General features: G+C 43.7%; 1 protein-coding gene and 1 long non-coding RNA gene across 3 annotated transcripts in view; one reads left to right on the top strand and one right to left on the bottom strand.

Moving 5' to 3' along the window:
- The window catches only part of LOC126523436 (medium-chain acyl-CoA ligase ACSF2, mitochondrial-like), a 348,233-nt gene extending 346,145 nt beyond the window's left edge, over nt 1–2,088 (bottom strand). The window contains exon 1 of the mRNA XM_050172050.3: nt 1,662–2,088. The gene's annotated coding sequence lies outside the window, so the exon portion shown is untranslated. The remainder of the gene's footprint in view (nt 1–1,661) is intronic.
- A 3,646-nt stretch (nt 2,089–5,734) lies between these two features.
- On the top strand, nt 5,735–13,125 carry LOC126523435 (uncharacterized). Of its 2 annotated transcripts, XR_011895326.1 has the most exons (4): nt 5,735–6,357; nt 7,348–7,452; nt 10,123–10,267; nt 13,016–13,125. It is a non-coding gene; the product is annotated as an uncharacterized lncRNA (long non-coding RNA). The 2 variants fall into 2 exon arrangements; XR_007597656.3 differs by lacking the exon at nt 5,735–6,357 and having other exon boundaries at nt 6,879–7,452.
- Nucleotides 13,126–13,961: the final 836 nt, after the last annotated feature.

The following is a 13,961-nucleotide window of genomic DNA, read 5'->3' as shown; positions in this document are numbered from 1 at the left end:
GCGTTGAAGGCCTCATAGTTTCCTTTGTTGTAGAGAGAAATTGTTTTTTGGCAAGTTGCTTTTGTTATTGGAGTGAAGTTAAAGCATGCATGGATGACTTTATGATCGCTGATTTCACGGAGATAAGTAATAGCGTTCAGGCTGTCGGGGTGGCTAGATAGTATGAGGTCAAGAATGTTAGCAGTATCTCCCGCGATGCGTATAGGCTGGGTTACTAGTTGGGCTAGGTTAAAAGTCAAGCAGACATCCATAAATTCGCGGGATTCATCCTGTCTAAAAATAGAATATTTAGGGGCACACCAATCTATGCCAGGATAGTTAAAATCCCCTAAAAGAAGAATGTGTGCTTTAGGGTGTCTAGTTTTAAGTTCGTTTAAAATGTTGTGCAGTTTACGGGGGAATTCGGGGCTATTGTGAGGGGGTCTATAACAAACGCCAATTAATATAGATACTGGTGTGGCGCGACAAAGGAGCCATAATATTTCAAGGTCTGATGAGATATTGATGTGGGAACACTGTAGCTTATTGCTTGTAGCAATAAGGACGCCACCCCCTCGAGAGTTTGTGCGATCAGTGCGGAAAAGATTAAAGTTAGGTAGGTTACAAAGAACTTCAGCGTCGCTTATATTATCAGTCAGCCAGGTCTCTGTCAAGATGAGCAGGTTGCTGCCCGTTGAAGACACGAGGCTGGACACAAGATCGCTTTTTGGAAGCAGGCTGCGTATGTTGGTGTAGATAACCGAGAGGCAAATATTCTCTCGAGGGGCGGTATCGCAAAGATTAGGTTTGTGACGATGGCGAGGTAAGCGCTATGCTATTTCCGTAACCGTTTCTGTGGCAGCATCGAAGGTGTAGCGTTTCTTTCCGAGAAACAAAGTTTTGTACCGCAGGGAGAACGGTCCGGTTTTTGCTTTTGCGAATGCGACAAGGTGTTTGCGTACTGTGCGAACAGGAAGAGAAAAGTCTTCTCCAATGCTAAAATTGGTGCCCTTTAACTTGGGCCCGTTTGAGAGGACAGTTTCTTTTGTTTTAGAGGACAAAAATTTAACTATAATCGGCCGCTGACGGCCATCTACGTAGCGGCCCAAACGATGTGCACGCTCAATTTGACATGGGTCCAAGGTTATCCGTCATTTGTCACGACAATGGCGCATTAGCAATTCTTCCGATTCAACGAACGTTTCGCGCGAATTAGAATCCGAAAGGCCATAACATATCAAATTGTTGCGGCGTGACCTATTTTCGGCGTCATCTAACCAAGCTTCAAGGTTAGTAACAAGAGCAGCAGTCTTAGCGGATACAGATTGGGCAGACTGCAGATCGGTTTTGAGAGTTGAGACACCCTGGAAAACACTTTCTAGATCTGCTACGCGCTTGCTCAAGTCAGAAATGGTTGTGTCAATAGAACGCATCTGATGTTTAAGGTCCTGTAAATCTGTGATTATTTGGTCCTGACCGGTTGACAACGTCTCCAGTTTAGCAAGAACACGGTCCAATCTGTCAGGACCAAGGTTCGTCTCTATATCGCCCGACAAGAGCAGGAGGGATTTCATAACACCAAAACATTCACCAGCGACACAAATGCAACACTGCAGGCTCGGCAGCTGTACCAGACAGTAGTTATTAGTTTTTTTAGCGAAAAGGCAGCATGGTTTACTGACCTGCATTGCGAAAGTCAGTGGATGAGAAGGCTGTGTCATGGCACAGCCACCGAGCCCACAAAGCGCAGGCGGGAGGCGGTGCTCTTTATACGCTGGCAGGAACGATGTTGTCGCTGCCGATTGCGCTTTCCACCCGATGTCGAGGATCCAGTGAGGGAGCGCGGCTTTCGTCGACGCTTCCGAGGCGCTCAAAACAAGGGCTCCGTAGTTCCCGTTGTAGAACGGCATTTCCAGCTGTGGTAGGACGACCGAGGAAACGTTGAAGAGTGCTGGAAAGACGTAGGCGAAGGTAGGCACGAGTACCTGCATTGCGAAAGTCAGTGGATGAGAAGGCTGTGTCATGGCACAGCCACCGAGCCCACCGAGCCCACCACACATATAGCTGAAACATTGTCATATGTTTACTAGAGTTCAAAACTCGATACCCACTTTTATATATTTTTGCCAGATATTTTGTAGCATTTTGGTGAGTTTACTTTTCTTGCTCAGCTGAGCTAGAGGACATCAATCAACATTCTTTTTCAAATACAAATGTATTGATCGACGCCTTCAAATGGTGTGCGTGGAAATACGGTGAAGTGATGCAACTGCCAAAATAGCCAATTTTTCAAGTATTTCAATACATCAAGTGTTTTTGGCACCGGCAAAAGTGAGTCAAATTGCAATTCGTTAGTTTTTTTTCGTAATGAAAAATTCAAAGGACAGAAATTAAATACAGAATGGTAGCCCAGGTGACATAGTATAGCAGAAAAATATTTGAAGCTCTGAAGGTTCAGCTGATCGCCTATAAAAACAAACAAATTCTAATCTTTTGCAAGAAGCTTCAAGTTCAAGGAAAAACAGCTTTGGTAGTTGGCCGAAAAATTTGTGTTACATTATTGCATAGCTGTACATGTCTGCTATGCATGCGTGAAGTTAAAAAAAGGCGTTATTTTTAAATGCGAGAAATTCTTTTTTGAAATTTTGTCAGCACCGACTTTTCTCGGATGTGCGCACAGCCTGCCGGCCGGGAATGCAGACGACAAAGCTGGCTTCGTATGCTACACAGATGACAGAGAAGCGGTGTTAGGGTCTGCATTTTATTGCCAAGGGACACATGCTCTAACGCAACGAGGCTCGTGTTTGGTGAGGGCCAGGTAAACCATACAGCCATCGCACATAAAATATCAATACGAGGTCTGTTAGAAAAGTATCCGACCTTTGGCTGAAGAAAAAAAAACTGGCATAACTGGAGCGTTGGAAACCTAATCACCCTCAAAGTAGTCTCCTTGGGACTCCAGCCACTTCTCCCAGCGGTCCTGCCATTGTTAGAAGCATTCCGAGACGGCCTCTTTCCGAATGGAGTTTAGCTCAGCTTTCGGTGCAGCCATAATGTCTTCTCTTGCCTGAAATCGCGCTCCTTTCAATGGCCTCTTGATTTTGGGAAACAGCCAGAAGTCGCAGGTGGCCATATCAGGACAGTAAGGAGCCTGTCGAACTACAGGAGTCTGGTTTTTTGCCAAAAACATCTGAATCAAGTGTGAGAAAAGCATTGTCGAGATGGATGCGCCAAGTTCCTGTTGACAACTTCGGTATCTTGCGCCACACAGCATCACATAGGCCACGGAGGACATTCCTGTAGTAGTCTTTAGTGATTGTTTGACCCTGTGGTGCGTACCCTTGGTGTACCACACTGTGGGAGTCAAACAAAGCAGTCAGCAACACTTTGACGTTGCTGCGCACTTAGCGATCTTTGGTTGGTGACGTGGAATGCTTCCACTGTAACGACTGGGATTTGGTTTCCGGGTCGTAAACATACACCCAAGACTTGTCACCAGTGATTATGGCGTTCATCAAGTTGGGGTCACTGTTTGTGGAATCCAGCATGTCTGTCAGACTTCAACACGAAGTTGCTTTTGCTCCACCATGAGCAGCTTGGGAACGAATTTCGGCACAACTTTCTTCATGGTCAAATCTTCGGTGATAATGGAATGTGGTTAAAATGTGCCGATGGCCACCTCTTCCGCAATTTCATGGATAGTCACACGACGGTCCCGCATAACCACGGGGTTCACTTCGGCAATGACCTGGTCATTTCGGCATGTTGATGGCCGACTGGAGCGTGGCTTGTTCTCCACCGATGTGTGGCCATCCTTAAACTGGTTGTCCCTATTGGAAAATCCTATTTAAATTCAAACTGGGTTATACAGGTTTAAACTGGTTTTAACAGGGACCTGTTTAGCAACAAACAGGTATAAACAGGACCAGTTTACACACGAACAGGTTTGAACGGGGTCCCGTTTGGCATGCAAACAGGTATAAACTGGACCAGTTTACACACGAACAGGTCTGAACGGGGTCCCGTTTGGCATGCAAACAGGTATAAACTGGACCAGTTCACACATGAACAGGGCTGAGCGGGGTCCCGTTTGGCATGCAAGCAGGTATAGGCACGACCAGTTCAAGCAGAAATGGGTCTTAACAGGGGCCCTGTTTGCAACTAAACTGGCTTATACTGGACACAGTGTCACCATATAGGGTCGCCTGTTTGGCACAAAAGCTGGTTTATTCTGGAGCTTTGTGGCAACCATACTGGATGGTATCATGCATACGAGTTTAATGCTTGAATAGAACTGGGGAGGAACTTTTTATTGCTCGACATCCTGACAATTTAGCCCCTAGTGCTAAATCGGGGCCATTATCAAGCTCTACAGAAATTGCGTGACCACCTCGGAACATTCACAGACCAAACTGCGATATGCTAGCTGCGAATTTCAAACCGATTCCCGGTCCTGCCAAGTTGAAAAAGACACAGGAATTCCTGCTGCAACTACAGCAATTTCTGTTGTACGACAGAAGTTCCTAACGTTTCTGAAGTTGCGACAGACATTTCTGCCGTTACGACAGCGATTCTGACGTCGCAACAGAAACATTCGGTCGCGACGGCCAAGAGTTCTGAAGTCGCAACAGAAGCACTTTCCGTCGCGGCCCTTTAAAATGTCAGCTTCGCATCGGTGGTGTACACTGTACTTTTTTTCTTGCGCGGTATTCAATCGTGCTTCTTTGGAGCCGGCAGTACTGATAGCACCGACACCGGCATTAAAGTCGACGTTGCCAATTGTTATAATTGTGCCGTGACGACGCGGCACCAGCAACGCCCTACCGGCCTCCTCAAAATCGGCCGCTGATCAAAATCATACCATCTGCGGGAATGGCTGCGTATCCGCTTTGTTTTATTTGGTAAGATGGGGCACACAGGCCTGTGGACTTACATGTGCGGTTACACTGACACATTAGTTAATTTCCCAGAAATATTGCACAAGCATATGCGAAGCGGGAAAGAAGTTTTGGATTGTTCCACAAAGTTGCGTGAAAAGCTGTCTCGCTCGGGTCTCATTAATCTGGTACAGCGCTGCCGTGAGAAGCCAGTATTCTGTCGAGATGAAGACTCACCCACGAGTGTTTATGTAGCTATATTGTATTGAACACACGAATTATATGCGAGCTCAAAAGTGTAAAGAGCAAGAGACAACTGTCGAAATTAGCAGTAACAACCCTCAGTGTCCCCGGTCACCGTTGTCTGTTTCTGAATTTCGTATGAAATATGGATATCGTTACAGCAAAATCGATGGTCTAGCACTCCACGATGTACCTGTCGATGGTAACAACACTTTTGCTCATCTAGAGATGCGGCAGTTGACGCGGTGAAGTGAAAGCGCATCGTGGCTTTTAAAATGCAAATGTAAACAGCAACCCAGACAGCAATTTACACTCTTGACATAGCTTCAACATACTCCAGCAGCGATGTTCGGCGTGGTGCAGTGGTAAGACGCTTGTCTCGGAACCGTCAGGTCCAGAGTTTGAATCCTAGGCAAAGGGCATTTTTTTTCTACTTTTATTTTTTTATTTTATTTCGTATTAATAACTATACATAACCTTAAAATGACCTCTGTCACTTTTTAATCAAATATTGATCAGGAACTACAGAATTTTCGACTACAGGGCGTCACACTACAGAGAACAGAACGACAGTCACAACGTCCCAAAATACAACAGACTGAAAATTTGCTGTTGTGTTTTTCAATTGGGTGAGACGTCTATACGGCGTGTACGCAGATTGCTGTCCTCTCTATTAAAAGCAACGTTGCTGAAACACGTCGTACAAGACGCTGTACGACTCGCATAACATCGAAATACAACGCCGTCACCATCCATGAGATCACCGAAAGCACGGTCGCTTTCGGTGGCGGCCTACAGATGGCAGCACAGGTAGCGCCGGTAAAGTTACAGGTGATATTATTTTGCCGTCCTCAGTTGTCGCCACATGTGCGTGCTTGCTGCATTGACGCCGTCCGATGTAGTTGTTTAATCGTGTGTACGCTGTGCCGAGAGAAATTGTGGTGCATTTTGTATGCATTGAGAATCACAAAACCCCTGGGACCGCGTAATGTAGCCCGCAGTATCCTTCGTGTGGTGCGCCGATGTCGAAGATATGACCCTTCGCGCTTCCTTTGTTCCGGGCTCATGAACAGGATCTCCTCCTCTGGCACTGTCGCATCGTATCGCGCTGTACGGAAGAATTTGGTGAAAGTTGTGCTCTTACGTCCTGTAGTTGATCCGCAATTCAACAGTGTGTGCGCCGGAAGGACCGTTGGTGCAGTCGATGCCGCGGCACCTGTGACGCTAAAAGGAGCGTTTTCCGAGTACGCCTAGAAAGGTAAGTCCGGCGCTTGCGCGCATTCTTCCTGTCTATGGTTCGTGAAGTGTGCGTTGTTGTACGTATCGCAAGATCCGTACAACAACCGGATTCGGATTTGTAAAGCAGCAAGAATTATAAATGTGCTTTTCAAATGGTTGTTCTTCATGTCGCAGTGCACATTTAGCAAAAAGTTCCATGGAAATTGCCCTAAAACGTATTCATGTTACCAACAGCTCTATCTGTGGTTTATTTACTTTCACCTATGAAGCACGCTAGCGCGGGTGGTTCTTTGATCTAAATGGGCACAAAAATTCAAGCAAAGAAAGTTACTGTTTGTGTACATAATTTTTCATTAAGAAATGGTATAGTCATGTCTAGAAGTAGTACGTCGATGTGTCGTCGTCACAGCTAACAGCTGCGCGAGATAGCACCCGATTTCTTCGTCGACGCATGGCCAGATTTTTAGCTTGTATGGAAATTCTTCTGTTTATAGTGTGTCGTCAGATGACGTGTATTAGTGTCCTGTGTGTTTTCGTGTTCTTGTAAAGGATTCCGATCTAGCAGAGAAGCCGAAATTACATAAGCAATGTTTCTTTTTAATCGAAAAATCTTTCTCTTTTCTGTATTGTCTCTCCAGAAATGAGGTGGTCTGTTGTAATTTTAAGCGCATCGTCCTTTGGGAGCAGTGCTTTGTTGCGCCGCATAGACAAGTTAGGTTTTGGAACGCTTTTCATGTCCTAAGGAATTTTTTGATAGTACAATTCACATTTCACGTTATACAGCTGTACGTTTGTGTGAACCTTTTCATAGTAGATTCATGTTCTCTACAGTTCGATTTACGTGTTATTTAACCGCCTGTGATGTTACAATCAGATATTTGCACAACCAGTTGCAGCTTCATGTAACTGGTTGTATGAGACTTTTTTCAAAATATGACGTGATCTTTTTATATCACAAGTTTGCAGTTTCAGCAGGGATTACAATAAATAAGTATTTATTATTGTTTAGGGATGGCAAGATTTTGTGAACCAGAGGCACCTCCACATATGCACCTGCGGCACTTCTGCAGCCTCAACAGCACGGAAAAGTACCTGATGTGCATGCTGTGACAAGGTGTGTGCAAAGCAGTTGCTGCCACTTACAAGAGCTGCAGATTTTGTTGGTATCATCCATGTTTGGAAACTCCTGAATTTTTCGTGGGTTTACAAATGTGGGCTCATTTTACAATTTTATTAATGTCATTTTAGAAAGACAATGAAGTTGTGTTGGTTAAGATGTTTTAAAGCTGTTGAGAGATTGACGGTATGACATTGTTAAAATGCATGTAAAAAATTAATTATAATGGTACTTGTACTGCTTTATTATTAGCGATGCAATATCTCTAACGAGAACATCAGAGGGGCACGTGCTTTTAGGAAGTTTAGTCAGATAAATTCCTGAAGCAGCGTAAAGCTCTGTAATCTAAAAAAAAATGTTGTTAGTTACTGGTTTCAAGTTCGCTGCTGCTTTTCGTGCTGCACGACAAGTTAAATAATGGTTGATAATGTGTGTGTGACGTAATAGTTCTGCGCAAACACACGAGGTGGAGAGAAGTAATTAATAAAGGGAAAATCAGACATCCACCCGCTCGTACCATTTGCAACAAAGGAAACCTGTATGTGTTCCTCAAAAGGAAAGCCGCACAGTTGAAGAAAAATTCGTCTTGGTCTGGGACTCGAACCCGGGACTACCGCCTTTCCGAGGCAGCCACTCTACCATCTGAGATAACCAGCTGGCTAGCACATGGCAGGGCGAAGTCGAATTACTTGACAACGCGAAGCAAAAGCAAGGGTTTGACATAATATTTTTTTCTCCTTTATTAATTACTTCTCTACACCTTGCGCATTTTCGCAGAACTATTACGTCAGACCCTTGCCTTTGCTTCATGTTGTCGACAAATTCGACTTGGCCCGGCCATCTGCTAGCCGCCTGGTTATCTTAGATGGTAAAGCGGCTGTCCCGGAAAGGCGGTGGTCCCGGGTTTGAGTCCCAGACCTGGACGGTTTCTTTTTTTCAATTGTGAGGCTTTCCTTTCGAGGAATCCGTACGGGTTTCTTTTGTAGCAATTGCTACGAGCGGGTAGATGTGCGATTTTCCCTTTATTAATAATGTGTGTGTGTATGCAACAATGGGGGTGCTGAGAGCAAGCTTTAAAATAATGTGTGCTATGTCCCCAACAAAGAATTTAGTGTCTGCAGCATTTTTACAAAATATTATGTTCACAGGTTGGCAGGTATGACATAATGTACAACAATAATGTACAACACTTTTGCTGTAGATGCATTTTCATAACGTCCATTTTCTGTCTACTTGAATCGTATATTTAGAATTTGGCCCACCTTCAGTTTGATCAAGTTACATAGGTAGCCCCCTCTGAGTTAAATATAATTAGGAGCTATTGTAGATATGCATGATATACCTACTCACTGTATTGTGACAGATATTTTTAGGGACTGTGTTGTGAGGCATGCTTTACCTGTATGTCTTGCTGCAGCTTGCCCGACAAAAGCATAAATGCATTGCCCACCTTTATTATTATGCTTTCATGTAGACTTCTAACATCTGTGCCCACATAGACTCCATGTTCTTAATTACATTTTTCTAAGTATTCACTGTTGTGCATTACATTATTGTGTTACATTACTGTGCATTACATGTTTTTCTTTGTTTTATTTTGGAGGGGGTATTCATTTATATAATAGTACAGAGAATAGGAGTTCAAAACAAAAAGCCACGAAAGGTGGCTTAAAAGTGTATGAAGCTTGGAATTCTACATTCCATTCCCTAAAGCGCTACCAGTTGTAAAAGATTCCTAATTGTCTTTTTTAGAAGCTAGCTGCCAGATACGTAGTCCCATTAGGAGAGTATGTTATTTTTTCTTCTTTGGTCTGACTTGTTTTGTTGAATGTTCTCCTTGTTCAGAATTTGTTTTCTTGCCACCCCATGCAATACTCCAACTGGAGCCTATGAGCTATGTGTATAATAAATAAGTAAATTCCTAAAGCATGCAACAAACCATGCAGCATAGCATTTAAATGTTGCCAGTTTATAATGCTTCTTGAGTGCAGCGCATCATGGAGCTTGAGGCTGATCTCTTCAGATGTAAAACAAATTGCAGGGTATGAAAATGTGGTCCTACAAACTGCTGGTTACGCATGTCAGTCAGCCTGTTGCAGTGGTCACAAGTGAGAATGTAACCAGAATCTGGGCGTGCTCGGCCATTTTGCATATGGCACAGGATAAAGCTTCACCTCTGCCATTGCTTCTCTTATAATAATGGCCTCCGAGTATACATGCCGAGTTATGCTTCTGGGGACACCTATTAGTTAACCTTATCAGGTAATACCATTAGCCTTATGGGTGCTATAATGTTGCAGTGCCTGCAGGATGGCCAGCATTACAACACATTAAAATTATTGTACAAGTCATGCAATGGTATCGGGATTGGCCCACCAAGTGACAACCTTTAATTACACTATACCTGGGATCAGCTCACTCAGTCAGGGAGACATCCATGCATAAGGGGAGGGGTATGGCAAATAGAGGGCGTTCGATTAATCTTTCTCACATAGATAGGTGATACATATAATCTTTCTTAAATTGGATGCTTTGTTGCTCAAAGTGAAGTTACTTATGGGCATAATGTCAGCATTTCGATCCTATTTATGCTTAACGAAAGTTGCTTTGTTCAGTGTCACTTTTTATATTGTTTCGCTTGTGATTCTAAGCTCACTTGTTTTATAGCTGCTGTAGGTATGGCTGGACCTGGAGAAGAAGTGTAAGCAGACCATGCTATGTTGCTGATCTGCGCTGATCTCCACATCCAAGTTGGTCCCGCGACAGTTGGGCACCATTGTGCCTTGCTTCATTGACAAGGTGATATAATATGGTGAGCTTGTACTTCAATATCGGTATTGAAAATTATGTTAAGGAAAAAAGACAAGGATTGGTCTTTATGATAGATACACTCATGTTCTTTCTTTAAGGTGTTCTTTTGACACTGTTCTGCATGGACAAATTTTTAGAGAATTATAACAGTCCTTTATTGCAAAGTGCCATGGCGCTAGTTTATGCGTTAAACTAGCACTCTTTCACCAAAAAAAGCCTTATTTAGCACACAATTCACAAGGAAAGAAAGGAGGCAACAGGACAGAGTGCTACTAACAGTTCAGTATTATTGCTCGCACAGTGATATTGTGCAAAAGGTGAAAGGGGGAGAATAGATCTGAATACATGCTGTTCGCACAGAAACATGGTGAGCGTGACACTTGTTTTACAATGATAAGAAGCAGTCTCACTGTCTAGTAATTCTCTGCATGGGGAGCTAGCGCTAGGTTCCTCGTCATACATATAAGAAAAGCCTCAGATATCTCTCCAGCGCTTTTGTCTTTATATTTTGTCACGATCAAGCAGCTTTCAAACATAGGTGCATGTGCGCCGAGAGCAGTGCACTACCACTGATAACTGACCCATGCATCAAGTTTGCTTGGTCACGCTGCCAGTCATTTATACATTGGCCGGTTTATCCGATGTAGCCTCTACTGCACGAAATGGTACGTGATAGACACTGCACCTGTGTACTGTACGTGCTTTGTTACATGATTTTTTTTTCAGAGATAGTGATGCAGGCCTTTTCATTATTTACATGCCTACACAACAAACAAAGCCAGCATGAGGCAACTGTTCTCGGCACGAAACAAACTTGATTCGTTAGTTTTCGTTCATTGGTGCGATCACACTAAGGCAGACAAGCTTGTAGGCTGTGCTTCTGTAATTTGTACAGCACACTGACAGCACTGGTGTGGGCCTCATCTGTGGGCTGACTTATGGCACCTTCTACAGCGCAGACCACTTGTGTTGGGCGAGGCACCAATGTTGACGTTTGTTCCCTTGTGCAAAACAGCAGTCCTAGGTTTTGAGTAGTTGTAGGAAGACAAGGTAAACACAACTTCCATGGCTTGAGTGGGCTCATTTCTCTTGGGGCATCTAGCTTTTTTTCTTGCAACTGTGCAGAGGTGCTTCCCTAGAGTCTGTGTGAAAATGGCATAGAGTTGTGCATTCGGGAACTCCTGAACAATGATCTGCTATAGTTAGGGCTTTGCGAGAATGCACTGTCTACCAATTGGTAGAAGGTACATTATTCAGCCACTGATTTCCTGTTGGCATGCTTGCACTCGTGCTGTCAGTAATTTCTTGGCTTGCCGAATTATCTTGAGGCCCCACGCTGATGATGCTACCGATGTCGTCATGTGCAGGCTTTTCAGGATGAGGTTTTTTGCTTTGCAAATGTTGTTGAAAGGTAGGTGGTGCTTACAGGTAGCTATTCTAGATATTAGTGGAATGAATTGGCCCATCTTGCTTCATCAAACATCGTCACGCCGACATCAGTTGCACAAACAAAAAACCTGGCCTACTCGCAGCGTCGTGCACGAAGAAACAAACAAATCAGCTGCTGGACTGTCTTGACATGGCATACTAAGCTGAGACCGGAACTGCTGTAGCTACAAACCAGGCAGAGACGATGATGATGAGCAGGGATTTGCAGTAGCGCCACTTCGTGGGGCAGCAAGGAGGCTCCGTTCAAAACAAAAATGTCGTTCAGCAAGTAGAACCATGCAACGGTCAGAGTCGGTGCATGGTGCTCTCGATCAAGTTGGCTCAAGGAGTGTCCGAAAAATCAGACGAGAGGCTGCAAGGCGACCGAACTTTCGGAAGTTGTTATACATTATGGTCCATGGGGAGAATGGCGGTGCCGTGAAGCAGACCGAGTAATCAAGTCCGAATTTTCGGAGTCCGGAAAATCAGTCGGCGACTGTATCTATACCTATGTGTCTATGTATACCTAGGTGCAACAGTGTTTGCTATGATCTGTGCAAGAATTGCTGTTGCCCGTAGATGCCCAACATGTCGGGTGTCAAGTTGTAAAATACCTTGCAAAAGTGATCTACGGAAAAATACCGCTTCTGCTATATTTCGCTTTTGCAAGAAATTTTGCGGCTGCTGGCACCTACCTTAAAAGGCTTTATATGGTCTTCGCATGGCCAGGGCCTTCTACTTTTGTGAGTTTGCTTATCTCGAAATTTACCCCGGTTTTTATAACTTCAAGTTGGCGGGATCCCTAGTCTCCTTTAACGTGTACCCAATAGACCTTACATAGGGGTTTTGGCATTTCCCTGCCATCTAAATGCAGCCATTGTGGCCGGGATTCAATCCCACGCCCTCGGCCTGAGCAGCGCAATGTCAAAGCCAGTACACTACGGTATTTCGCTGGCAGAAGGGTTTAGTTTCTGAATAATTTATTATCTCAACCTGTCGGTGTTGTTTTTAAAGGTATTTCATGTTTGTATTCTGTTGCTTCAATACTAGTAATTATTGCTAATCAAACGATGTGTCCGTCTTTTTCCTATAACACTTGCTTCAATCGCCTGCTAATTATGACAGCTTATTCTCCCACAGTACTCCATGTTCCCTTGAAACATAGGCATTGCATGAAACCACATATTTTTCAATAAGATTTATTCATTATCTCCTATGACCGGAATGCTGAACCTTTCTTATCTGTGGGAACATAGGCGAATTTGCCTATGTGCCAACCTGTTGCATGAGTCAAGATAAATTATTGGCTTTACTTTTTCAGGTGCCCTGCTCGCTCTCACCCAAGCAACCCACTCCAGCGGTCTTCTCTCGGCAGACTGCATGCAACGAAATACCGTTAGAAGGTCCAATAAACAGTGCTTGGGACATTTATGACATGCTTTTTTTTAAGCCGGATGACTTCAGGCTTAATGAAAGCTCAAGTTGGTGTACAGAAATACCTACGTAAAGTATACTTGTCTTTTTCACTTACAAGTACATGCCAATACTTTGCCTGCCATTTTTCACCCCAAAATTACGCTTTACTGTGGATTTGTGAACAAACCATTACAACAAAAAGCACTGCATTAAAACGAGTACAAGTAATCGAACAAATACTAAATCTGCAAGAATTACATTTGCATACTAGTAGTAAATATGAAAATGAGGTACAGTCTTCTTCAGGGTGCATTTTCTTGTAGGTCATACATAGAGAACATACTCGTGGGTCATACAAAACTTGTTCATGATGTATCACATCAGTGTTGGTAGTGCTAATCAATTTATGCCGAAAATTGTGTTTATCTTCGTATCAAGCAATGTACCAGGCAAACCTACATGTGAAAGTGGCATTCTTGTTGCAAACATAATGCAGATCTACTTCTCTTCAATGCTGATCGCAAATACACAAATGTACAAAATAGGTTTAAGAGTAAATTATATTAAGCAACATCAATCCATTCTGAAAGGACCAGGTATGAATGCAGCAAAATATAGGTCTGAACAGGGGCAAACAGGTCTGGGTTAGATAGGACGGGATTAAACGGGTCAGGATTAAACAGGATTTAAACGGGTCAGGATCAAACAGGATTTAAACGGGTCAGGTTTAAACAGGATTTAAACGGGTCAGGTTTAAACAGGAATAAACGGGATTTAAACAGGTCAGGACTGAACAGGATCAAACGGGGTCCCGTTCCATAACCCTATTTGATGAAACCCGTTTGAAAACA

The sequence above is a fragment of the Dermacentor andersoni genome, chromosome 6, assembly GCF_023375885.2.
Source record: "Dermacentor andersoni chromosome 6, qqDerAnde1_hic_scaffold, whole genome shotgun sequence".
NCBI classification, from domain to species: Eukaryota; Metazoa; Arthropoda; class Arachnida; order Ixodida; family Ixodidae; genus Dermacentor; species Dermacentor andersoni.
The sequence above is the reverse complement of the archived record's forward strand: the minus strand, read 5'-3'. Positions and strand labels throughout refer to the sequence as shown.